The sequence below is a fragment of the Vicugna pacos genome, chromosome 25, assembly GCF_048564905.1.
Source record: "Vicugna pacos chromosome 25, VicPac4, whole genome shotgun sequence".
In the NCBI taxonomy this organism is placed as follows: domain Eukaryota; kingdom Metazoa; phylum Chordata; class Mammalia; order Artiodactyla; family Camelidae; genus Vicugna; species Vicugna pacos.
The window spans coordinates 1494788-1522624 of record NC_133011.1 but is presented as its reverse complement, the minus strand read 5'-3'; the positions used below and the strand labels follow the sequence as shown (position 1 = coordinate 1522624).

The 27837-nt window shown below is 47.0% G+C and overlaps 1 long non-coding RNA gene across 1 annotated transcript in view; it reads left to right on the top strand.

Moving 5' to 3' along the window:
* LOC140689218 (uncharacterized) overlaps positions 1–22659 on the top strand; it is a 37791-nt gene extending 15132 nt beyond the window's left edge. Inside the window, exon 3 of the long non-coding RNA XR_012064099.1 lies at positions 21100–22659. This is a non-coding gene — a long non-coding RNA (uncharacterized lncRNA). The remainder of the gene's footprint in view (positions 1–21099) is intronic.
* The last annotated feature ends 5178 nt before the right edge of the window (positions 22660–27837 follow it).

Below are 27837 nucleotides of genomic sequence, written 5' to 3'. Positions count from 1 at the left end.
ATTTTATTTATTTATTTATTAAATGGACGTACCAGGGATTGAACCCAGGACCTCATGCATGCTGAGCACACACTCTACCACTGAGCTATACCCCAACTCAGTTTTCTCTAAAGCAGGCTAGTAGTTCTTACTTTATAGGCCAGTTGAGTGGATTACATGAAAAGCTGCAGCAAGTGCTCAGTAAGTGTCAGCTATCATTACGTCCAGTAATTGTTTCTAAACAAGAAGTTTATGTAGTCAGGCTAGTTTTTGCACCTAGCGAGCTATCTGTATATTTAAGGAATTGAATACATTTTTGAAATAAAGGAGACATATATACTTTTGGCTTTTTAATTTTTCCATTTATAGATGTGAAATGTGAAGCATTAAGAAAAACATTTGTTTTAAACACATCATCTTAGCCAGATTTTCATGTGAATTTTAAAATACTAGATTTCTAAAGTAGGAATGGGAGTAAACCTTAGTGTAATATTATGAATATATTACATGATGAAAAATAAAGATATTTGTATTAAAGTCAAGAGCAAATTGCAAATGCTCTCATTCACTGTTACTCTGCATGGCTTGATGGTCCTAGTTAGTGTAGTAAATTTATTTAAAAAGATACAATTATAAATAAATGAATAAAAGATTTAAGTATGGAAACCAGAATCAAATATATATATATACACATTCTTAGAAATTTTTATTGTGAAAATCAAGGGGTTCATGTATCCCCTCTAGAGGCACACGGATCTCAGGTTTGAACTCCCGCTATAGTGGGGGGAAAAGGTGGTTATCACCACTCAGCACTGATGAAGTTGAGTGCTTGAGTAAACTTTCTGTAGGTTTGGCATCTGTTTTGGAAGCTCTGCCTTTTCAGCCCTGCCATTGTCGTATGAAAACAGTGATAGAAAGTACATACATGAATGAATGTACAGCTCTGTTGAAAAAACAGATGGCCAACCTCGAGTTGGCCTTTGGGCTGTAGCTTGCCTACCCCTGCTTTATTTTATTTGGGAACTCTTTCTAATCAGTGCATTACTTGTGACATCAGGTAAGGCATATCTTGCTTAAATGGTAGCACCGGTGGTCACCAGCCTGATGAACATACTTAACGTTAAATGCCTAGATTAAAGCAAGCATGTAGAAGAAGAAGGCTCTCGCTGCTGGTGGAAGTCAGGGAACTTCTGAATGCAGAGCAGTTGCAGAGTTTCTCAAACTTGAATATGTATGCAGATCACGGTGGGGATCAGGTGCATCGGGGTAGAGCCTGAGTCATTCTGGGATCAGTAGATGTGAGGTGAGCCCGAGATGCTGTATTGGAACAGTTCTCCTGGAGATACCCGTGCAGCTAGTTCCTGAAATACAGTCTGAACAGCAAGATACCATGTGTGAGGAAAATGCAAAATGTTGTACACACAAAAAAATTTGGTTGGTTAAGGACTGAAACATCCACAAACACATATTTCCAGGCTCGGGGGCAGTGGTTAATGAAGGAACTTGTTATTGGAACACGCGATGAATAGCAGGCTCCCAGGTTTACTTTTAGCTTTTCAGCCTAAATGTTGAGTCGGACCTACAGTATCACACTCAAGTTCTTCAACATGGTCCAGTAGCTCCTCCCTCAGCTGACATTGTGCCTTGATGTTTGGTCCCCCAGCTCCTCTGGTGCTTGTGACCACTGGCTGCCATTTAATCTTTTATTTCCCCAATCTCTTGCTACTTGCATCTGTCCTAGTAGCAAAATATCATTTATGAATAATGAGTCACTATAGGATGCTTAATAGTTTCTCAGAGGTGAATACAATGTTGATTTTATTTATTTTCCTGAAGGAGGGCAAGTTGAAATGTTTTGAATTGTTTTTCGTTTTGATTCTGGACTTTATTTTTGGAAAAAGTTTATAATTTAGGGAAAAGGAAGAGAAAGGCCAAATACCCGTATGCCTACCACTTTGTTTCAACATTTTTCTTTAAAATTTTTAAACAATCGTTTTATTGAGGTATAATTTCTATACAAGAAAATTCAACAATTTTGAGAGGTGGATGTAGTTGTGTAACCACTACCGTAGTAAAAACAGTGTGGAACGTTCACATCAGCCTGTAAAGTTCCTTGTGCTCTTTGCAGCCAGTTCAGAATACTTTCTGATTTCCATTTTGATTTTTTTTTGACCCATGGGCTCATTAGAAGTGTGTTAAGTTATTATTTGGGGATTTTTCCAAGTTTCTGCTGCTGATTTAGTTGCACTGTAGGAAGAAAACATGCTCTGTTATTTCAGCCTTTCACATTTTATGGAGACATGCTTTAAGACCTGGAATTGAGGTCTGTCTCAGTGCACACTCCGTGTGCCTGTGAAAAGAATGTGTATTCTTTTGTTGGGTGGAATATTTTGTAAATGTTCATTGGGTCAAGTTGTTTGAGTGTTCAGTCCTTGTTTTTTTGTCTTCTTGTTCAGTGAGGACTGTTATGATTTCCAACTATAATTACAGATTTCTCTACCTGCATTTCTGTCAGCTTTTTCTTCATGCACTTTGAAGCTCTGTTATGTGATACACACTGAGGACTGTTACAGCCTTTGGATGTGTTATCAAATGTCTGTCTTTATCCCTCAGATTTTTTGGGGGGGTTGGTTGCTTTGAAATTCACTTTGATAACACGGCGGCCCCTCCGAGCTAGTTATGGGTTAGTGTTTGGATGATGTGACTTCCCCAACCCTTTTACTTTAACTCATCTTTTTGTGTGTGTTTAAAGTGCCTTTTAGACAGCGTGTATTTACATTTTCTTTTTTGAAAAACAAGAAAATTGCTTTCTGTCATTTAATTAATATGTTTAGATCATTTACTTTTAATGTAATTATTTATATGATTGAGTTTAAAACCACCATCCTACTATTTTTCTGTTAGTTCTGTTGTTCATAGTCTTTTTTCAATCCTCATTTCCTACATTCTTTAAGATTAATTTGCTTTAAAAATGATTGCATTTTATCTCTGCTCTTGGTTTATGTAATATACCTGTTTATTACATATTTTTACAAGCTGTGCCTGGGTGAACAGCGTACATTTGTAAGTTACCAGTGTACACCTTGAAGTAAAATGCCCCTTGATGCGTGGTATGCTTCTATTTCTCCTCCCCTCCATCACGCTGTGTTCTCATACATTTTAATTGTATGTGCATCATAAATGCCACATTATGTAGTGTTTTTTTAAGTACAGTCACTTAACTCTGAAAGAGATTTTAAAAATGAGAAAAGAAGCTTTTAAATTTTCTTATATATTCATTATTTCTGGCACTATTCTTCATGTCAACACAGATTTCCAGCTGGATTATTCCTTCTGCCTGAAAAACTTTTAACATTTCCTCACTGCAGGGCTACTGGTGATGAACTGTCAGCTTTGATGTCTGAAAAAGTGTTCATTTTACTTTTTTTTTTCTTTCATCCTCATTTGTGAAAGATATTTTCATTGAGTATATAATCTTAGGGTGAGATTTTTTTTCTCATACTTTAAACATGTTGCTGAATTATCTTGTGACTTATGTAGAGTCATGCTGTCATTGACACCTTTTTTCCTCTGTGTGTAATGTCTTTTTCTCTAGCTCCTTTGGTCCTAACCCACCCACAGGTGATTGTAAGGTTTTTTGTCCCTAGATTTCAGCCGTTTGCCCATGACTTGTCTCTGAGTGGTTTTCTTTTATATTTATCCTGCTTAGGATTTGTTGAGTTTCTGGGATCTGTACACGGAAATTTATCTTTCACTTTTCCCCCATCATGTTTGTTTTCGTGTATTTTTTATAATGTTCCTATAACATGTTTATAATAACTTTTGACTTGTTTGTATACTGATTCCATCATCTCTATAATTTGTTTTTAATGTCTGTTTTTTTTTCTCTAGTAATTGGAGAAAAAATATTTTCCTGATTCTTCACATGTGTAATAATTTCTGATTGGATGCAGATCATTATTGATTTTACTATTTTTCTGTGTTTGACTTTGTCTCTCCTTTAAACACTGTCAGATTTTTTGGAGGGGTGTGAAATTAAACTACTTGGAATGAGTCAGATCCTTTGGAATTTGGCCTTTAGACTGTGTTAGGGTAGGTCCAGAACGACCTTTAGTTTGTGGCTAATTTTACCCCATGAATAAGGTGATGGTTTTCTGAAGACTTTACCCAGTGCTCCATGTATTACAGGCCTGTCTTCTCTGGCTGGTGGGAGTATGAACACTTCTGAGCTCTGTATAAGCTTTGAAGAATCCTCTGCTTACTTTCTTTGTGGTTTATTTTTCTGACCTGGGATAGTTGATTCACTCACATGATCAGATTTGTGCTCAGCCAGACATGTAAGGGGATCCCTCCTCAGATCTCCGAGCTTCCTTTCTTTGTGGCTTCCTCTTCTTTCGTACCCTGACCCACAAATCCTAAATGCCCACCCTCTCTGCACTCAGGTATCTGGCTCCTCAATTCAGTGAGAGCAGCAGCCTCTGTCTGGGTTCCTTCACCTGCACATGGACCTAGAAACTGCTCTCAGGTAGTACGTCGGGCCAGTTGTAGCTCTTAACCTCATTTGTTTTTCCTCCCATATATTTTTTCTAGTTTTCTATTTATTTATGGCGGTAGGTTAAAGTGAGTCCCTTTTCCTCCATTATAGCCAGAAGTGGAAAGTGATAGTAATTTGTGTCCTTTTTCATTTTTGCCCTATCATGAATCACTTCCATGAAAATTATGCATGGCACTTTACTGCCAAATTCTTCAAAATACATATCCAAACATTCAGATACTTTCCCTACCGTATAACCACAAGGTTTCTGTATTGAAGAAAATTAACAGATTGTCCAGGATTGTTTCCTTCTCAATTGGGTTGTCTTGTCTTTTCATTAGTTAGTTTTTTTGTTTGTTTGTTTGTTCTCATATGTTTGGACAATGTCATGTTCATGGTTAAGTGGCTCTTCTCTGTCCTGTTGCTGTTTTTTTCTGTGATACAATGTGGGTAGCTTCTTTTTTCCTTGTCTCTGAGACCAATGTATTTTTTCCCCTCAAGTCACAGCTTGAGGGGCTGATTATTTTGTGTTTTACCTACTTTTCTGGAGTCATGGGACCATGATTATATACAGCCAAAAATGGGCAGAAGGCCAAAACAAGCAATTCTTCAATGAACACATACCAGTGACCGATAGGCACATGAAAAAATGCTCAATCTCACTAATTATCAGAGAAATGCAAATCAAAACTACAATGAGGTATCACCTCACACCAGCCAGAATGGCCGTCATTCAAATGTCCACCAACAATAAATGCTGGAGAAGCTGTGGAGAAAGGGAACCCTCCTACACTGCTGGTGGGAATGCAGTTTGGTGCAGCCACTGTGGAAAACAGGATAGAGAGTCCTCAAAAGATTAAATATAGACTTACCATATGACCCAGTAATCCCACTCCTGGGCATATATCCAGAGGGAACCCTAATTCAAAAAGACACTTGCACCCCAGTGTTCACAGCAGCATTATTTACTTTCACCAAGACATGGAAACAGCCTAAATGTCCATTAACAGATGACTGGATATAGAAGTTGTGAAATATTTATACAATGGAATACTACTCACCCATTAAAAATGATAAAATAATTTGCAGCAACATGGGTGGACCTGGAGAATGTCATTCTAGTTAAGTTAGCCAGAAAGAGAAAGAAAAATACCATATGATATCACTCATATGTAGATCTTAAAAAAAATACCCACAAATGAATTTATATATAAAATAGAAACAGACTCACAGACATGGAATACAAACTTGTGGTTGCCAGTGGAGAGGGAGGTGCGAAGGGAGAAACTGGGAGTTTGAGATTTGCAGATGGTGCATATAAAACAGATAAACAAGTTTATACTGTATGGCACAGGGAAATATATTCAATATCTATTAGTAGCTTATGGTGAAAGAGAATATGAAAATGAACGTATGTGTATGTTCATGTATGACTGAGGAATTGTGCTGTGCACCAGAAATTGACACAACATTGTAAATTGACTATACCGAAAGAAAGAAAGAAAGAAAGAAAGAAAGAAAGAAAGAAAGAAAGAAAGAAAGAAAGAAAAAGAAAAGAGAGACAGGCAAAAAGGATTGAGAGGAAATCACGTAGAAGGTGGTCAGTGAAGATGCAACACATAGACATCCCTGAGGATGAAAATCAAAGGAACAAGATGGAACAAATATTAAAAATGGTATCTCAAGAATTAACTTTGATGAAATGAAAAATGGAATATATATATATAAAGCCTACATCACATGCCTGGGGGAACTGACCCAAGGTGGCCAACACCAAGGACTATTGTAGTGAAAGTGTTGGACTTTAAAGGAGAAGGGAAGTCCCCTGGGTGTCTGAGCAGTGTGATCAAGGACAGAAAATCTGATTGCCAGCAAGCAAGGAAGTACAAATTAAGGATTCTGTGCCATTTCAATCTTCCAAGAGTCAAGTCTGCAGGCAAGGAGTCCAGGAAGACTGTTCCTGAGAAGCAGCTTCTGGGGTGGGGGTGTCCCCTTGGGGCGCCCTCTCAGCAGAGGGCATCTCTGTGGGGTGGGGGTGAGGGAGCCCTCCAGCGCTTCCTCAGGATCCAGCGGCTGTCTGGGATCGGAGGCCCCCAGGGGCCCCTCCTGCAGCCTGGCTTGGTCTGGGCCACAGTATCTTCCCTGGCCTTGGTCTTACATGATTCAGATGAAAACCACTGGTTGAGGCTTTGACCGAGGCCCATGCCGCCCAGTACAAGTAGAATATGGCCGTGGAGATTGTTTTAAACATCACATTAGAAAAGGAAAAAGAAATAGGGGACATTAATTTTAATAATCAGTTTTATTTATCCCACTATGCCCCCAAATTAACAGTTCAATATACAATCATTATAAAAGCATATAGACATGGATATCTTAAATTCTTTGTTTTCACATTCAGTTTCTGAGATCTTGTGTGTCTCAGGCACAGTGCACCTCAGTTCAGACCAGCCATGTTCCCATTGCTGTATGTGACCAGTGGCTTCGTGGTGGCTAGTGCAGACCTGGGCGGGTTTGTGGACAGTGTGACAGCCTGGGGGGCTGGCTCTGAACGTGCTGGCCTCTCTGTGGTGAGGCTGTGCTTGGGAACACCTTCAGGTGCCTTAGGGACGCCGACTCAGGCCAACACCTGAGGACACACAGCCCAGTGCTCTCTGCCCCATGAGGGGGTTGGAGGCCGGCAGTGGACAGTGCGGAGGTGACCGCAGTGGAGAAAGGACAGTGGCCCTGGGGGTACAACCGTGGAAAGGAGGGCATTGCAGGAGCAGTGGAGAGGACGGGCTGACTCGGGGTGTGGGCAGCAAGCGCGTGACCCCGCCAGGCCCCCGTGTGCTCCGGGCCTGGCCCTGGGGCCCCGCGGCGCAGCCCCCGCCGCCCGTGTGCGGGATGGCGGCCGCGGTGCCTGGCCCGGCTCTGCCCTCACCCCCCGCCGCTGGTCCCGTGGGAGCTGGATGGCCTCCTGGAAATCAGCCGCGTGACCCACTCGCTGCTGAGCAGGGGCCTGACCGGACACTCACCCCCCCGCGTCCCCCCGGGAGCCCGGCCCCGGCTTCCCGCTCGCCGGCCGCCGCAGCGGCCCCGCCCGCCCGTGAGCAGCAGCGGCAGCGCCGCCGCCGCCGCCGCCGCCGCCGCCGCCGGGGGGATGCCGGGCGCCCCGCCAGCGGGCATCCGGCGGGGTGGTCTCAGGGCCTCCACCCTGCCCCCCGACCCCCATCGTTTCCCGCGCCCAGGGTGCTCAGGCCCTCCTGGCCTCCCGTGTGAGCAGGGGCAGCCGTGGGCCAGCCCGAGGGGGTGCGGCGCGGTGGCGGCTCGGGCGGACGGCGCGGCGGGGCCGGGGCTCCCGCCCGGAGCGGCCCCCGCGGCCCGGGGTGGGACCCGTGCTGCCCGAGGACGGCGGCTGCCGGGTGGGCACTGCCCGCACACTTTGAAGTCTGCAGACGTCGGAACGTGCTGGGCGGTGCCTCTCTTTTGCTTCTACTCTGAGATGTTGGGGAACATGAGGATCAGCTGGTCAGCCACCCTCCCACCCACCTACCATTTGACTCCTCTATTGAGCAGCACAAAGCGACCCACTGGGTGGGTGGCATGGCTGCTGGCCGCAGGGTCGTGCGGTCCCGCCTCGTGAAGCGGCCCACATCCTGGGGTAGCCCTGGGGCGGCCCCTGCACCCTGGGTGTCCACCTGCCTGAGGCTCGTCCTCTCTGCGCCCTGTTCTGTGTCAGCACAGGCGGGAGTGTGCGTGTATGTAAGAGTGTGTGACTAATAGTGAGAGCAGTGGGGGAACATGAATGATGGTGGGTGTGTAAGAGACAGCGTGTGCATGTATGTGAGCGTCTGTGTGAGTGTTATTACCACTGCTTAAAAATAAGTGTCTTTCGCTTTTACTTTGCTGCATTACTGCGTCTGAACATCCCACCACGTGCTGGCTTAATCACAGCTGATGTCTAGGCCTAGATTTTTTTGATCCAGAGGGGCTGAGCTTTGACCCTGAGGGCTGAAGGGAGGCCCTCCTGCAGCCTGATCGTACCTGTTGTTGCCCTCGTCTGTCTGGGACCCAGCGTTGCTTTCCTTGTGGGGAGGCAGGCCTGTTCTTGGTGTGTGGAGCTGTGCCTCAGAGCCATTGGCCCAGCCCCGGGCAGCAGAGGGGACATGTGGCCATGGCCACAGGGGCCACAGGTGGAGGAGCCTCCTTGGGTCGGGGGTCCCCACGCCTGGCTGGGCGTAAGCCACCGGAAGCAAACTTGAGACCACTCATTCCTGTCAGCTCCCTTCTGAGTGCCTACTTTATTAACAGGTGTTTTTAAAGTTGTTATAGTTAGAATTAACTGAAAAAATATTTTTATTATACAAGTAATTCCCCATAGTTGTAGAAAAGCTAGAATATATATATACATGGAAATAATTCAATTCCTAATGATTTCCATTGTAAAAATGTCTTCTAGAGTTTTTGCCGTATGGTCAAAGACAATGTACTTTTTTATTTTGCAGAAATAGTTGTTAATAGGCATGCTGTTAAATAGACATTTTCCCCCACGTGATCTCAAAGGAGAGCAGGCCGTGCCAGCAAGGGTATGCACGTGCTTGCTGTGCTTCTGGAAATCTGCTTAAGTCATGGCCAATGTTTGCAGGATGTGCGTTGCTTAGGTTAGTCCATTTGGAACATTTGGAATGAATTTCTGTTATGTCCCTTAAATGATTTTTGCCCATTGCTTAGAACTGGCACCTCCAAAGGGGAAACGCAACAGAACCCCAGTGTTGGCAAGTCCAGAAAATACATTACAGTGGGGGCGGGAGGTGGGGAGCAGAGTCGGGTGACACGGGAGCTGTGACTTTTGGGTATCACTTTGGGTTGCATTTTTGATTGTCTAGTGTTTTGTCCCCCGTTTAAGGGATTCCCAGAGATCTTGCAAAAGGAACAGTTGAAATGTTCCCTGGGCTCCCTTTGTGGCCACTGCACTGCGTGCACACATTGCCCACCTGTCCTGGTCATCTTGGTGACATAATTAAGATGGGCCGAGGCCTCAGAAACACCAGGAGCCGTGGAAGGACTGTGGGGCGGCGGGGGGAGGGGCAGGTGAAAATGACACGAGGAGGAACGTTCAGCAAGCGCTGCAAACCCTTCTGCTGAATCACTGTGTTTTCTGAAGGATGCTTCGGGCATCTGGATGGAAGCTGGGTGAGGAGTGTGGAGTTAGGGAAAGAGATTCTGAGGCTCCGCCCTCTGAGCTGGGCCCATGTGGGTGCCCTCTTCCCAACTGTGGCTGATGCTAGGGAACAGCCACGCTGTCCAGGGCTGCCTGTCCTGATGGTGACAGGAGTCCCGATGTCAGAGCCGAGGTGGCCAGAACTCACGTCAGGACCTCTGCCCTCAGTTCCCTGAGCCTGCCCTCCATGATGTCTTCATCATGTCAGTGAGCAGAAGGCTGCCTTCGCCTGGTGCTGCCCTGGGAGCCCGTGGGCGGGTCTGCAGAGCCCGCCCAAAGCCCAGGCGCCTGGAGGCCAGGCGATCGCTTGGAAACCCAGTGTCATGTGTGTCAGAGCTGCAACCTTGGCACGTGTGCTGGCTGGGACCAGTGTGATGAGACCTTGGCCTCCTTGGGCCCAGAGACCTGGGGTGCAGTTCAGGCAGGCACACACCAGAGCAGCTCTGGGGGCCTCTCCCTTCTGTCAGTGCTGGCAAGAGCCATCCTGTATTTTTAGGTCTTCTGGTGGAACCCTTAATGCTTCATTAGCTGGAAAAGAAGTTTTGTGTGTCCAGGGTGAGAACCGCAGTGTGCGCCCAGTGTTTTAAATCCCACCTCAAGGTTTCTCGGGAGCCGCTTGCAGGAGCCCAGGACTGCCTTTGTTGTCTGGCATGTCCGCTTGTTTTGCTGCTTATTTCTGATGCATGAGTTGTGCCTGGTGACTCTGGGAGGGCACTTAGGTGGCCTGTGTCTTCAGTGTAACCTGTACAGCTGCTCACTGCGACAGTGCTGTAGCCTTGGCAGTAAGCCAGTAGCTGGGCTCAGAGTCGGGCCTCTGGCTGGAACAGCACCGAAGGCGGGTGTGCCCTGAGTTGGGTGTGGTGCTCCATGAGGCTGTCCCACCACTGGCCGTGCTCAGGGTGGTGGCTGCCAAGTTTCTCTGCTGGAGTGGTACCATTTTTCTGTTTGAAGCTGGTAAGTAATTTATAAGGAGATAATTTGAGACTTTAAATAAGCTGTTTCTTGTTAAAACTTGACCCACTGATTTCAGCACCTGTTGGTGATTCTCATCCACAGCCGTTCTCACTGTGGCGGCTGAACAGTGGTGATGTAGGAGCCTTTTCCTTCCACCTACAGGCAGTAGTTGGCATTCTGCTGTGTGTGCTTGTTCGTGCTTATTTATTTCTTTATTTATTGTGAGTGAGGACTCAGGGATCCTAACGCAGGGTTATGATCTGTAACTGGCAGGACTTGATTCTGTGGCTCGAGTCAGCTGTGTTTTGGCCAGTGGGGTCCCCTCCCGCCTCGCCTCTGTGTCTTCTGGGCTGTCCCCAGGGCTCTGCAGCCCTGCCCTGCCTTCTGCACCACAGGGGCTTCCAGGTTCATCTTGGAATTCTCCTAACTTATCCTTGAAATCTGTGATTCACCAGGACTCCTTTTAATGGAGAATATTTTATAATTAAGCCAAGCCTGGGTGTTAGGTGTGTCCTTGCCTCTGGCCCCTCTGGGACTCTGGGGAAGGACTTCTCTGGACTTCCCACTTGTGGTGTGGCCAGTGGCCCCCAGCCTGCAACCACATCACTCCAGCCCGTCTCTGTCTCTGTCGGTACATGGTGATTTCCTTCTGTGTCTCTGTCCTCTTCCTGTGAGGTCGTCAGCCCTGTTATATTGGATTAAGGGTGCACTCTACTCCAGAATGACTTCATCTTGTCTAATTACATCTGCAACAACCCTGTGTCTGAATGAGCGCATTCTGAGAGACTGGTGATTAGGGCTACAAGTTCTGTTTTGGGGGGACACAGCTAAACCCCTAATGTTTACGTGGGCCTCCGTCCGTCCTGCTGTCTGTGTATTAAAGCCATGCATTCACACTGTGGTCATCAGTTTCCATTCAGCACTGCAGGCTTCAGTTCCATTTCTGTAACTTCCTTCTACACTGAGGGTTCTTGTTTCATCACTCTTAGTGTATTCTCTCATTTGCACAGTTCTAGACTCTGCAGAAAGTAGCTTCAGAATTACTGACCTAACCCCCTGCAAAACGCAAACTACTGACTGGAATTCAGTATTTGCTTCCATTATTTTGGTCTTTAGATTGAGAAATACATACGGTCAAAATATGGTGTATAACAGTTGTTTGGGGGGAGGGTATATCTCTGTGGTAGAGTGTGTGCTTAGCATGCCCGAACTCCTGCGTTCAGTCCCAGGACCTCCATTACATAAATAAATAAATAAACCTAATTACCACCCCGCCCCCAGATTTTTAAAAATAAACATCGTTTAGGATATTGGAGTAACAATTTGGATTTACTCTTTAGCCTTAAACAAGTGGGACTGTGGACACAATTTATGAAGCAACTGTTTTCACTGGATGTTCCCCTGAGGGAAAGGAAACAAGGGGTGTGGACTCTGACTTCCCTGGCTTTCTGACTGGAAGCACTTCAGACATCTTGCTCAGAGGAGGAGACAGATTGGAAATCGAGGAAGCCAAAACAGCTGGAATTTGCAAGGCAGAGTATGGGAGAGGAGAGAGGTAGGCAGAGAAACAGCTCCTGAGACCAACCTACATGCCCTTTTTAGTCTTTGCTTGAATATTAAACTCCGTGACTAGGAGAGGAGGAGCTGCTGTAGGTGGACTAGTTCCCAGAGCTCACAGGGCCTTGCCTACAAGAACGGAGAAACCTCACTGAGCACCTGGGCACTTGAGAGAGATGCCAGAAGGGCCTGTCTCAGTACCAGCCGTCGGGGAGTGACTGCCGCACACCCTGGCAGGTCACAAAAGGATCCAGCTGATTTACAAGCACCTTGGCCACCTGCCCAGGAACACTCAACGCTCTTGAAAGGATGAGGACAAAATCCAGCCACTCAGCAACGTGCCGCTGCTGTGCAAATGCGCTCAGTGCTTCGGGCCGCTGCCCACCTCTCAGATGCTCATGTTCACTTCATGCGCTGGTGTTGCTTTGACAGTTACATCCTTGGTTAATTTCTTAAGGTGCAATATGTGCTAATCAAGGTCTTAGAATTTAGTAATGAGCAAATCTATATTTTGGTAATTGATGTATAATTATTTTGCAATGTGCTGGTTTTAGGTGTACAGCATAATGACTCAGTCATATATGCATATTTATCTGTTCTTTTTCAGATTCTTTTCTACTAAAGGTTATTCTAAGGTATGGAATATAGTTCCCTGTATTATAAGTAGGGCCTTTTTGTTATCTATTTTACATACAGTAGTTAGTATCTGCTAATCCCAAACTCCCAGTTTAGCCTTCTCTCCACTTCCCCTTGGGTAACCATGCTTTGTTTTCTGTCTGTGAGTCTATTTCTGTTTTGTGTATAAGTTCATTTGTATCTTTTTTTTTAAGATTCCACATATAAATGATATCATTTGATATTTGTCTTTGTCTGACTTCACTTAGAATGATGAGCTCTAGGTCCATCCATGTTGCTGCAAATGGCATTATTTTATTCTTTTTTATGGCTGACTAGTATTCCATTTTATAAATTTATCTCATCTTCTTTATCTAGTCATCCATCAATGGACATTTAAGTTGCTTCCATGTCTTGTCTATTGTAAATAGTGCTGCTATGAACACTGGGGTGCATGTATCTTTTGAAGTTAGAGTTTTCTCCAGATATATGTCCAGGAGTGGGATTGCTGGATCATGTAGTAACTTTATTTTTAGTTTTTTAAGGAATCTCCATACCATTTTCCATAGTGGCTGCACCAAACTACCTTCCCACCAACAGTGTAGGAGGGTTCCTTTCATATTTTTTTAAATCATGCTTCCTTGCAAAAGTTTTATATATTTAAACAAACCCTTCTGATTTGAAAAGAAAGCAGGAGTAGGGGAGAGGGTGTAGCTTAGTGGTAGAGTGTGTGCTTAGCATGCATGAGGCCCTGGGTTCAATCCCTAGTACCTCCATTAAATAAAGAAGCAAACAAATAGATAAATCTAATTACCTCCCCACTAGTAATGAAAGAAAGGATGGAAAGAAGGCAGGAAGCAGGAGTAACTGTGTAAATGTAAGATAAAGTAGATTTTAGAGCAAAGACTATTACCAGGGATGGGGGGACAGTACATAATGATAAAAAGGTCAAGCAAGAAAATACAGCAATCCTAAATGTTGATGCACCAAACAGCAGAGTTTCAAAACACTTGAAGCAAAAACTGAAGTAAGTGGAAGGAGAAATGAACAACTGCACAATTGTAACTGGAGAAGTCAGCCTTCCTCTCACTTAGCAACTGAAAGAGTGAGTGCACAGAAAGTCAGCCGAACACCTTCAACCAACAGGACACTATTGGCATGTACAGAACACTTCACTCCACAACAGCAGCACACAGATTCTTGCCCATGAGCACTCTCCAAGATAAACCATATCCTAAAACAGACCTCAAAACAATTAAAAGAACTGAAATATTAGAGTGTGTTATCTGACCACAGTGAGCTCAAACTAGAAATCAGTAACAAAAAGATGACAAGAAAATCTTCAAACACTTTCAGATGAACACATTTCTAAATGAACCTTGGGTAAGAGGAAGACTCAAGGGAAATTTTTAAAAAAGACATTGAACTAAATGAAAGGCAAATATATCAAAGTGTGCGGGGTGCAGCTAAAGAAGTGTGTGAGGGAAATGCATAGCACTGAATGCTTGCATTAGGAGTCTCCATGCTGATTGTGTGCCCATGTCCTTAGACAAGCTTGGAGGTCCCATCTTACAGGAAGCCACCCTGATTACCTTTCTTACCAGCCCACCCTGCATCCCTGAGCATGCAGCTTCCCTACCCCATCAGAGTCTGTCCTGGATGTCTCCCCTAGGAGACTGGGAGCAGTTCCATGGGAGCAGGAAAGAGGCTGTAAGGTAATTTCATTTCTCCTTGCAGGACCTCAAAATGCTTTTGTAGGACCAGCAGTTTAATAAATGTTGAAAACCAAATGGCTTTGTTTTCCTTCTGTTTTAGCAAGTTTGTTTTCACGTCTTCAGGTTGAAGTCATAGATACCAGTAAGGGAGTCTAACAGGTTCTCCGGATCCCTCTACCCAAGGGCCCTGCATACTCATGCACTTTGCCAAGCAGTTCCTCCTCTTCACGAGTGTGTAGGGGCTGCGTTGAAATCCCTGAGACTCCGTCAAGCACTGACGCTCTCTGTCCCCAGCCTTGGAACCTGGCCTGCTCGGGCATTTATGGCGGCTGCCGCAGCTTCGTGGGCCCCCACTCTTCCAGGTCGTCTGCCGGCTGCGGGCTACCAGGGCATCGCGGCGGCCAAGGGGGAACTGCTGCAGGTGGCCAGGAGCCTGGTGTGTGCCCCTTGGGGGTGCAGCCTTCCTGAGGGGGGATTCTGCACCCACTTCCTGGGGTGGGGGTAGGGGGGCTTTCCTTTCCAGCCAGTGATTCTCAGTCCTGGGTCATCTCAGGGCATTTTATGAACAGACTCCTTTTCCCAAACCCCTGTCACACCTCGGCCCGTGGGGCAGTGGGGGCTGGTGGCTGACACGGCCCCTCTCCCCCAGCTGTGAGGCACGATCCTGCAGTATGAAGAGACGCTGATGGAGGTGATGCCCGAGGTCTGCCGGCTGCCTCGCACACGTATGGCTCCCCCAGTGAGCACGGCACCTCCTTGGGTGCACAGGGGGCGGGGGGAGTGTCAGCCCGGCCACAGGGAGGGAGACCGAGTGGGCAGTCACTGGCAAGGTTCCCATCTGCTTTCCCCGCTGGGAGGAGGTGGGGGCCAACCAGAGCCTGACGGTCTGCAGCCTTTCAGCCAGGAGCAGGCTGCGGGAGGGCGTGTGGGAGTTGTGGGGCGGGGCTGACAGGGCTCTGAACCCTGTGCACCTCAGCTCTCCTGCAACACCCGGATCTTGAACATCACTGACCAGGGAGGGGCGGGGAGCTCGACTGCCAGGTCCAGCTGCCCGCCGGGCTTGACCGGCCCAGGCCTGGGGGCAGCTCCACGCAGGGTGCAGCCCATCTGTCACATTGGCTGGCTGGCTATAGGGCCCTGGGGCGGGGGTGCCCTGCGGGGTGCCAGACCTGCACGGCCTGAACAGCACTGGTTTGGGGATCCCCACACTAACAGCCTTCGTGATCTCAGAAAGCATCATCCACAATCAAACTGGACTGCAGGAACCCTTGTCTTGTACAAAACCGCCTTTTGTCTTGGATCCATTAACACTTTCCTGAGAGCTGGACAACTGCCTTGCTAAGTGACTTGGGCCCATGTGTGGACCACCCATGGGAGACTGTTCTGACAGGCAGTCGGCTGGTAAGGCTGAGCCCCCAGGGCTGTTGCTGGTGTCTCGGGAGATGGCGAGGTGACCCATTCGGCCGCTGGGGAGGGAAAGGACCGTCGGTGAGCCTGGCTCGGGAGCCTGAGTCCGTTGTCAGAAACAGATGGCAACACTGGGGTCATAAAACTGGTGCTCAGATCCTGGCCAGAGGGGGCATTTTTAATGTCGGAGATGAAGCCATTTAGGCCAAATCCAGAGCTGGTCTGAGGCAGAGCTGTGGATATCAGGGCCGCTCCCTACATGTCCTCACCCCACTGTGTGGCCAGGCCCGTGGCACCTTGTGTGCCTCGTGTAGATGACACTGTGTTGCTAGGGGAACCCTGCCCTTTAGTGCCTGCTGGGGGGCTACACGTGTGGAGGAACACCCCCCTGGGAGGGTCTGAGCTCACGCTGGGTGATACTGAGGCCTGGGGGGTGGGTGGGGTTGGCGGTGGACCACGAGAGGAAGCGATGGCCTCTTGGGTGGGCAGGGCCATGGGTCCTTGTGGGTCAGCACTCAGGGCTGACCGGTTGGGATGAGGGCTTGAAACCTCTTAAGTGTCTGACTTTGTGCCTCTCGGGGTTGTTTTGGCTTTTCCACGTCTTCTGTGTGACCACCCATTCCGGCGTCAGCTCGGGGAGTCTTGACTGGGTCAGCACCGACTGTCGGACTGAATCAGGCAACACTGACTTTGTGAGCAGGCTTCATGCCTTGTGTCTTTTCCTGCCATATCACAACGTCCAAGGCCTCCAGGACAGCAGTGGAGACGCGCTGTCTTGCGCAGGAGCCCTGCGGGAAACTGTGCGGGTGTCACCGCCCAGTAGGAGTTTAGCTGCAGGGCTCTGGTTTAGTCCCTTATCGGATTAAGTACACTCCCCTCTGTGCCTGTGAAGTGAGTTTTATCAATTACCTTTCCTACCTCTGCTGGCCATGATGCCTCCTCGGAAGATGCAGGCAAACCTGGGAGACATGGCGGGTTTGGCTCCAGACCACCGCAAAGAAGCGAGCCCCCTGACTTGTTTGGTTTCCCAGGGCATGCAAAGTTATGTTTACACTACACTGTAGTCTGTTAAGTGCATAATAGCATTATGCCTTGAAGTACATACACACCGTAATTAAAAAACACTTCATTGCTGAAACATGCCAACCAACATCTGAGCCTTCAGCAAGTTGTGACTTTTTGGCATAGTGACATCCAAGACCACTGCTGACAGGTCACCCTAACAAATATAATAATGCACTTTAAAATGGGGGCAGGGTACAGCCTAGTGGTAGAGCATGCTTAGCACGCACGAGGTCCTGGGTTCAATCCCCAGTACCTCCATCTAAAAACAAACTAAGTAAATAATTACCTCTCCCCTTGGCTAAATAAATAAATAAATTTTTAATTAAAAAATAGAAAAGGGTTTAAAAATTAAGGGAGGAGGGTATAGCTCAAGTGCGTGCTTAGGATGCACAAGGTCCTGGGTTCAATCCCCAGTTCTGCTATTAAAAATAAATAGATAGATAAACAAATAAGTAGATAAATAAGAAAATCCAAGCCCCCAAAGCAAAAACAAAAATAATATAAGGGGAAAAAATCTAAAAAAATTTTTTAAGCTTAAACTATTGTAAAGATGACCACGATGTGACACAGAGGCAGGAAGTGAGAAGATGCTGTTGGGAAAATGATGACTGTAGACTTGCTCAATGCGGGGTCACCACAAACTTCAATGTGCAAAACACACAGTGTCTGCAAAGCACAGTAACACGCGCTCTGTCTGCACAGGGCTGACAGAGACAGAGGCTCTGGAGCTGAGGCCCAGGGCCCGGGTGGTGCTGGGCTCAGGAGACGGGTGGCCATGCCCACGTGGGCACGGTGGCCGTGTCAGAGAATGTTCCCGGCCAGGAACCCCAGGTGGCACCCTGGGGCATCTCCTGCCCCTCCAGCCTCCCCCAACCCCAGACTCACCCCCCACTACCACAGGCATCCTGGAGATCTTCCAGCTCCAGATGAAGGACGTCGTTGAGTACGTTGAGCAGATGACAGCGTGCTTCCAGGACCTGCGGGAGGTGGGCGACGCTGTCCTCTCCTGCCTGCCCGGCCAGCAGCTCCTGGTGGGCGCCCAGCCCTGCCCGGGCCCTGCGGGCCCCGCCCCAGGGTGGTGGGATGGGGAAGATTTAGAGGCTTGATTTATTGTGATCATTAATAAGGGAAGGGGAGCAAGGGTTTTCTTCATGACTATTTATAGACTTTAATTTGAATTTGTTTCCTACAATTGAAAACCAAAAAAATTTCAAGTTAAAAGTAAACTTTTTTTCTCCTATTAGGAAATATGATTTCTAAGCTTTAACAAATCATGGCATCATTTTATTTATTCCTATGCTATTTTTTCTCTGCATACGATGTTATATTTCTCTCTCTATAAATTTCTAAAAACTACTATTGAATTTTTTCTATTCTGTTCAAAACTCATTAAATAAAATTGGAAATTTTGAAAAATCATTAAAAAAAGAAAAACAGATCTGCAATGGAGTTCATCGTTAAAGAATGGTTTACTCTGTGAGCATTGTCAGAATGTTTTATTATACAGTATTTGCTGCATCTAAATGAACGTATGTGACGCACATGTAAGGTGAGGAACACCGTCGCCCGGGAGCACTGTCTGTGATGGAGAGTTCGGAGCTGAGGCTGTTAAGCCCTCGAAGTGTGGCTCCATGTGACGAAAGAACTGATTTTTAAGTTTTATTGAATTTTAATTATTTTACATTTAAATAGCTGCCTGTGCCCCATCCCTGCTGTGTGGAGAGCCTGATAAAGCAGACACTAGGAGCCCCTCATCACTAAGAAATCACGTGTGGGACACCCGCTTTCTCCACTGATTGCCTCTGGTGTCATTTAGCCTGTCCCTCTGTCCCCTGTAGGTCATGTCCACTGACAGCTCTGAACTGAGGGCCTAGTCACTGTGACATGGGCTCTCACAGGCCTTGCTCTGCATCTCCCTCAGGACTGAGGAGCAGGGCGTCTTCCCTGCTGTTAAATGCTCCCTTCATGTCATGTGTCCATTTTACTATAATCTGTGAATCTTCTGTGCTGCATTTGATGCACACACCTCTCCATGTGTGTGGCTTGAGTTTTCACTCCGGTAGTGGTGGTATTTGATAAAGTGATATTCTTTGAATGTACTCACTTGTTTTTCATGGTTAACACATTTTGTGTCTCTTAAAAGAAGTCCTTTGCTACCTAGGAGCCATGGAGATATTCTTGCGTATTTCCGCCTATACGTTGCAGGTTTTGCTTTCTACGTATCAGTTCTAATCCCTCTGGGGTTGGTTTTGGTGTCCGATATGAGACATGGAGGAAGTTTCTTTGTCCCTCCCTGGGGGGGGGTGGCCAGTAGTCCCTCCTTGAGCGGCGGAAGGACGATGCCTCTCCTTGCTGGTCCCCAGGGTCACTCTGTCCCCCTGCAGCTCCCAGTGGACATGCTGCTCTGTCTCCTGGCTGTCCTCCATGTCCCACTGGTCTGTGCATCTGTCCCTGGCTTCCAGCTCATAGCCTTATGCATTGTAACTCTAACTTCAGTCCTGACGCCTGACAGGACGTGTTCCTGACCTGATGTCTTCAAGCACCTTCTGCCTCTTCGCGGATCCTGGTTCTGCTTTGGAAGGATTAGAATCAGCTTGTCAAATAGATTAAAAAAGCATACTGGGATTTCAGTGGGAATTGTGTTGCCTTCTAGACCCACATATGGAGGTCTTTGCTCTGTTGCTGCTTTGATGATTATTTGGCGGCGGGTGATTAGGTTTATTTATATATTTTTAGAGACAGTGCTTTGGATTGAACCCAGAATCCTGTTCATGCTGAGCACACACTCTGCAACTTGAGCTGTGCCCTCTCCTCCTGCTCTGTTGCTTCTTAAAGCAGTCTCGTCTCCAGGGCCCTGGCAGCTTGGCAGGGGCAGGGTTGCGTTTTGCAATGACCGAGACCAGGGTGCCCTGTATGCTGTGCTGGGCATGACAGTCCCACTGCCAGGCCTGTAGGGGCTGGCTGTGCCACGGGACTGGCCGCCTCGCACCTGTGTCTGCAAAAATCAAAGTGAGCTGGGTACAACCTCTGGTCAGGATCCACATCTTCCAGCTTTCCTTCTGCTGCTCTGCTCCAAGGAGACCCTTTCCAGAGAGAGGGGACCCCCGGCCCTCATTGTCCTGCCCCCTGTGACTCGCATGGCCACCCTGACCTGCAGCACCGGTGGCGGGAAGGTGGCGTGTGGCTCCCTGAGGAGCTGGTTTCCAGGGCAGCCTTGCCCCAGGGACAGCTGAGGGAGAGCTGAATCTTCGCCCTAAATACATGTGAATGTTTTACAACCGAATAAGATAGGGAATCTTCCTTTAGTAATCACTTATCATGAAATTGAAATGTTTAATACAGGAAAATTCCCCTCACGTGTGGCTTTTGTGAATGCACACATGAAGCACAGCCTCGTCCATGTGTGTCCAGGCCTGAAGGAGCCCCTCGGTCACTGGCCCCAGGGAAGGGCGGGGGCCGCCCTGTGGGATTGATCCGGCTGGTGGCAGGGACCCCTTAGAGGCCGCTGTCTCTTCTGGTCCTGCTGCCCTTTTAGGAGATAAGATTAACTGTCAAAAAGCTTTTCCTTTACAAAATAGAAAATGTCAAGGATGCCTTGTATGAACAAAAAATAATTATGGAACCAAACTAATTTAGGAGTTTGGGACTAACAGATGCACATGGCTGCATCTAAAATACATAACCAACAAGGACCTACCGTACAGCACAGGGGACTGTATTCAGTCTCTTGTAATAACCAATAATGGAAAAGAATCTGAAAAAGAACAGAGATATACATGTATAACTGAGTCACTCTGCTATACACATGAAACTAATGCAACTTGTAAACCACTACCCTTTAATTTTTAAAAAATTCTAGTTTTCAGATGATTGATTTTCTTCAGCAAATGTTTCCTTGCTGACTTTTCATTGTTCTGTCTGAAATAACTGAAGATGGGTTGGGTTCACTGGTGACTAACCTATAAATGGGTAACCTTGATGATAAAATAATCTTAGTATATCTCATTACAGTATAATATAATGTAATATAGCACAATAATACAATAAAATAACTATATTCTGTTCCACAGGAGGAAAATATAATCATGGAACCACAGGAGTTTGAAGCTGGAGGGGCAGAACTCATCTCTCATCTGCTGAAAGGAGTTGTCAGGGCAACACTTGGACATTTGTTGGCTTCTGGAAGGAGTGTGATCCTGTGTTAGACACTTCAGAAAAGAGGGGGGAGGGTATAGCTCAGTGGTAGAGCGGGTGCTTAGCATGCACGAGGTCCTGGATTCAGTCCCCAGCACCTCCAGTAAAATAAATAAATAACCTAATTACCTCCCCAAATAAATAAATAAATAAATAAATAAATAAATAAATAAAGTAATGAAAAATACTTAAAAAAATTAAAACTTTGGAAAAGAGAAATCTGGGACCGATGAGACCCTTACCTGCCCAGACCCTTAAATACTCGTTGTCTATCCCTGGACACAAGCACAGCCTCTCTGAGGTGTCTGGGACTCTCACAGGCCCCCCAGCCCTGGGAGACCAGCCCCCACAGTGGACGGACCTTCCAGCTCTCAGGAGGTGGATGAGAGCTGGGCCCCGATGCCCCACGGACACACATCCTTGGTGTCTCCTTCCTTGTGACACCTGGGCCTGGGTCTCAAGTCTGCACTGTGTAATGACTCCCCTGAGTGAGGAACGTGACACTGGGCATCTAGAAAAGATGTTATGAATAGCTGTCAGTTGATCTTAAAGCTTTGACTAATGAGTGGATGGCTGCTTCCGAAACATAGATAAAAAGACGGCCTGCAGCTCAGCTCAGTGCAGCCTCCTCAGCTCCAGCCTGGAATTCTGCACTGTTGCTTTGGTCCTTCTAGAAATAGAGGTAATGTCTTCCAGTCGGTCCACCGGGTGGACTTTGGAAAGTGGAAGATGCCTGGCTCCTCGCACTCCATCCCATCACATCCAGACTACAGACACCAACATCTCCTTGGTGGTGATTATCGTGTCTCCAAGGAAGGTGGTGGTAAAGTACATTTGGCATCCATGTGGGCTCCCACTAATATAGATGGAGATGTTAAGGGTGGATGTGGCCTTCAAATTGCCACAAATTAGACAAATGGGTTCGCCTTCCCCCAGCTGCCGGGGACACCGTGCCTGTGGTGAGGCCCCAGGGTGCTGGTGGCCCTGGCTGGCACCGGGAAGCTGTTCAGTAACTGAAGATGTTGATCTGGCTCTGAGACTCTGCTTTCTGGAGAAGGGTTGTTTCATTTTGTTTTTCAAATTCTGCCGTCTAAACCCAACCTGAAATTTTTGGTAATGTGGTTTATTTTTTTAAACTTGTATGTGTGTATACTTGTTAAACTTTTTGTTTTACAATAGTTTTACACTGCTTTGTTTTTTTTTAAATTGATGTATAGTTAGTTACAGTGTGTCAATGTCTCATGTACAGCACAGTGTCCCAGTCATGCATTACATACATATATTCATTTTTATATTCTTTTTTATTAAAGGTTATTAAAAGATATTGAGTATAATTACTTGTGCTGTACAGAAATTTGTTTTAAGTATTTTTATATGTAGTTAATATTTGCAAATTTCAAACTTCTGAATTTATCCCTTCTCAGCCCCTATTTCCCCCCCACCAGTAATAAAAGATTGTTTACTATCTCTGTGAGTCTGTTTCTGTTTTGTAGATGAGTTCATTAGTGTCTTTTTTAATTCCACATATGAATGATATATGGTGTTTTTCTCTTTCTGACTTATTTCACTTAAAATGACGCTCTCCAAATCCACCCACATTGCTGCATGCTTGTTTCTAATGCTGACATTTATAGCCACTCACCGTCTTTCTGTGGTTTGGTTTGGGGGCAAAAATTTGAGCTCATTGGCTGTGGCAGCAGGAAGCAGCAAAAATGGCTGGATGGCCCGTCTGGAGGGGCACTGCTGGTAGGCAGGTGCTTTAGCACCAGTAGAGACCCCTGTCTGTGTGGCACTGTCCCTGTGATGCCACCCATTGGCCGGGCCACTTTCTTGCACTCAGTCACCTTCCAAATGCCCTCCTGCCCTGCTGGTGCAGGCTGGCCGATCACCCATCTCCACTTTGCATTTTTCGCTTGCCGGTAAATATGTCCTGGAGACCACAGCACATGAGTGGTGACATTCCTCTACCTTTCTGTAGATGCACAGGCTCCCACAGACACCACCCTCATTCCTGTTTGCAAGCTGTGCCTCACCATCCGCTGCTCTCCTTCCTTGAGCATGTCCCCCCCCAACGCCACCACACATACACACTTCTAGAGGAGGCCCGGGAACAGCTCGTGTGGGTGCTCTGAGTGCACCTGTCACATGTATTCTGTGCACAGGATTCAGGCACAGGTGACCAGGAGCTTGGGGGTCAGCCTCCTTCTGGGGGGTTCTGGTGGAGCCGGGGATGGCTGCTGACTGCTGCATGAGGTGTCAGTTAGGTGACAACAGGCCCCTCACCTGTTGGGGACAGAAAGCCTTCTCTCCGTCCTCTTGGTCTTAGCTTTGCTGTCACCATGGGGGAGCTCCTCAAGGGAAACTCTTGGCAGTCATATGCTTTGACTCTCTGATTTCTGTTCAATAACCTGCTTTATGGTTTCAGGTTAGGTGCAGAGTAGGAGGTGCAGAAACTCATGCTCATCTTCTGCCCTGAGGTGACGGCACCAGTCGGGGGAGCCTTCTCCTGTTTGTGGGCCCCAGACTTGGGAAGGGCGCCCTGTGCTTGACCATCTGTGGATGCACAGTGGGGCTTTGGGAGTTCTGCCACCCCTGTGATGCTGGAAGTAAATCTTTCTCCACATTGGGTTCTCCTGGAGATTGGATGGGCCTTGCGTGGTGTCGGGTGTCATCACCTCTCTAAAGCAGCTGGTGACCCAGCAGCACATTCAGGGCCACTGCTCAGAACTTTGTCTGGGGCTCTGTGGACACTGGTGCCATCCCTTCCTCCTGCCTCCTGCCCTGTTTGCACAGGAAGTGGCTTCTTTCTACCTGTGCAGGGAGGGCTGTCAGGCCATCAGTGCTGGAAAGCAAAGGCCACGTTCAAGGCTGGGCTTGTGCGTGTCCACATTGAAATTAGTCAAAAGAAAGTAAACTGAAAATTCAGTTCCTCAGTCACATTCCAAGGACTTGATCACCACAGGTGGCTGGCAGCTACCTCGGTGGACAGCAGAGAACATTTCCACCAGCCCCGAGACTCCATTTATTTTTCACTAAGTGACAAAGATGTGCCTTGTTTTCAGCACTGATTTCTTTGTCCATCTTTGCTGTGAGATAAACTACCTCATGTGACCTTTTCTCTTTGTTCTGGTCTTTAGATGTATGTGACCTGATGCACGCAGCCCCTTTCCAGAACATCTTGCTAAGAGTCCACATGAAAGGTGAACCAGTGTCCTCTGACCAGGGTGGGGAGGCACATCTGTGTGGCCAGAGGGCTCAAGGTGTTTTGTTTAGAGTTTAGTGCCTGTTCATTGGGATAATGGGTAATTTAATATAGTTAACTGAGTATTGAATCACTGAAGTATTTAGGGCTGAAATGATGTCCTGGATGTGTGTCAGAAAAGCTTGGGGAGGGGGAGACGGCACAGCTCAGTGGTAGAGCGCGTGCCTCGCCTACACAAGGTCCTGGCTTCAGTCCCCAGTATCTCCATTAAAATAAATAAGCCTCATCCCCCCCTCCAAACCCCCAGAATCGCATAGGAGCAGGGATGTTGAGTATCTGTCCAACAAGAGTGGCAGGAGTTCGTGATTCTTGCAGCAGATGGGCACACAGGGTTCACTGTCCTGTGCTCTGCTTTTGATTCCTTTGCATTTTTCAATACATTGTTGGCTGGATTTGCATTTCTCTAATTATTAGCGAAGTTGAGCATCTTTTCATGCGCAGTTTAAAAAATAATGACAATAACAAATACTGGTGATGTAATAGAAAAGAACAAATCTGACTCCGTATTGTATATGTTCCTTTTCCTTTAACCCTGGGCCCTGTTTTCCAGGCTTAGCCTTGCCGGCTCTGCAGCTTTTGGGAAACAATGTTGCCTTTAGCCTGAGATAGACAGGAGAGCCTGTTCTCGGGCGCTGGCCTCCGAGGCTTCTGCACTCCGGGAACAACAAGCTGCAGGCTAGAAAGTAACACTTGTTTTGTTGGAGGTTTTGCAGGAGCACCATGACCTGGCGCACGCGGACAGCTGCGGGAGCAAAGAGCTCCTACAGCAAGAAGTTTACAACAACTAACACGCACCCCACTTTTTTTTTTTTTTTGTATAGAATGAGCCTGTATTCTGACTGGGGGAGGATGGTTCTCCAAGGCATTAGTCTGCCATCCTCTCAGTCTGCTGGCTTTCCAAATAAAGTTGCCTTTCTTTGCCCCAACACCTCATCTTTTGATTTATTGGCCTGTCATGCAGTGAGCAGAGCTTGGACTCGGTAACAGTTTCGCACATACAGCAAAGCGATTCAGTTATACATATAAATACTTATATATTTCTTCTCTTCAGACTTGTCTCCATTATATGTCATTATAAGAAATTGAATATCATTCTTTGTGCTCTACAGTAGGACCTTGTTGTTTATTTTATATAGAGTCATGTGTATCTGTTAACCCCAAACTCTTAATTATCTCTCCCCCACCCTGTGACCTTTGGGAACCATAGTTTGCTTTCTGTGTGCAGGAAGCATTTTTAGAAGCAGATTCCAGTGAGCTATAGGCAATGTATATTTAAAATTCTGGTAGATATTGCCAAATGGCTTTTCAAAAAAGACCGTACAACTTCACACACCCACCAGCATTTGGGAGTGCCTTGCCAGCTCTGTACATTATCAACCATTTTTCTTTTTTGACAGTCTCGGAGGACAGATTCTCTCTGTTGCTTTAATTTGCTTTCCTTTTTAGGATTGAGGCTGGGTATCTCTCTGCCTCCCCCTCCCAGAACACACAGTCATCCTTGTTCATTGGAAAATACACATACAGAAAAAGCAAATTTCTACTGCATAGCACAGGGAACTATATTCGATATCTGGTAGTAACCTGTAATGAAAAAGAATATGTAAAGGAATATATGTATTTACATGTATGACTGAAACATTAGGCTGTGCACCAGAAATTGACACATTATAACTGACTATACTTCAATTAAAATTTTTTAACTAAGAAAAGAAAATACACATACAGAAACGTGCACAAAGCTTTATTTTACACGTGTGTGTGTGTGTGTGTGTGTGTGCAAGGGCATACACACACATTTATGAATAGATACCAAGCAAACACTTGGGCAACCATCACTCAGTCAAGAAACAACACGGAATGTGACAAGCACCCCAAAGCACACCCAGCCCCCAAGCTCCTCTCTGATCATAAGCCCCTCCCTCCCGCAGAGGTAACCACTATCTTGTGGTCACACCCAAATAATACAGTCTATTTTGGCCTATATTTCAATTCTCTATGGATGGAACCATATCACACACGTCCTTTACCCTGTGTTGTGTTTGTGAGATTCATGCCCTGTTGCATGGTGATCGGGTGTCATCTCACACGATTAAAAATCATTTCAAATTCTCTCTACACTGGGGGCTGGGGGTCTTCTCTCTCCCTTCAGTGTCTCATTGGTGTTGTAAAATCTCCCCACATTTCTAGGGGGAAAGATTAAGAAGGTGGGAAGTGGGCTGGGAATTGGGAAGAAACTGAGGCTCAGAGAAGCCACACAGCCAGCAGGTGCCAGCCCAGATTCACATCCATGACTGTCTGACACCAGAGTCCAGGCTCACTGCCCCATCCCAAGGAGATGAGGCAGCTTCACACAGCCCAGGGGCGTCCAGGGTGACCTGGGCTCCATACAGGGCACATCCCAGACAGTGAGGACTGTATGGGTGCAGAAGACACTGAGTTCAGGGAAGGCTTCCTGGAGGGGGCAGCAGTTGACCTTCGCTCTGACCCTTCTTCCTCCCCAAGGCCCCTGCCCCTAGTCCAGGGTGGGGGCTTCAGATGCTCTCACCTCTGGGCAGGGTCTTCTTGGAAATAACTTGTCTGCCTGGCCTCAGATGAGTCCTGAGACAGGTTAGAAGGTGGAGGCCATGGGCCTGTGCTGGGCTTCTGGGAACCCTGTGGTGACTTACCCTCTGCCCTCCCCTTGCAGACACAGTCCTGGACTGCGACCTGAGCTGTGAAGTCAGGCAGGACAGGGGCTTTGTGGACAAGGCAGGGGATCTCTGGCTGGGCCTAGAAACGGGGATGGGGTTTGGAGCTGCTGCAGGCTGGGTTAAGAGGGATGAGTCCCCTCAGGTGTCCCCCTGCCTCCCAGCTGATGCCAAAGAGGAACCAGGCATGGCTGGAAAAATTGAATAACACGTGTACTTCCTGTGTATACCCATGGGAGACAGCCAGGGTAAACTGAGTGAACTCACCAAGAAGGCTGCAGCCCTCACCTTCAACATCCTCTTCAGCTAAAGACTAAAGAGGAAGCTGCAGGCAGCGGTCAGTACAGCGGTCAGCTACATGGAATGCCCGGAGGAATGAGAAGTTCAGTTAGACAAGGGCTGGAAAGGTGTCACTTTGGTTTAGACGTGGGAGTCATCAGTGACTCGCTGCGTGGGGATGGAGGAAGGGAAGACACACCAGAGTGGGTGGGGACAGACTGCTGGTGGGGAAGCAGGCAAATCCTTCAGGAAGTTTGTCATCAGAAGTAAGACTCTCTGGTTCACGTGAGAGGGAAGAAACAGAGGGAGATGTTTACAGAGAGGGAAATTTGAAATCATCACTGAGAAGGAAGAAGGTGCAAGTTAACTAAATAAAAGTAGCAGGA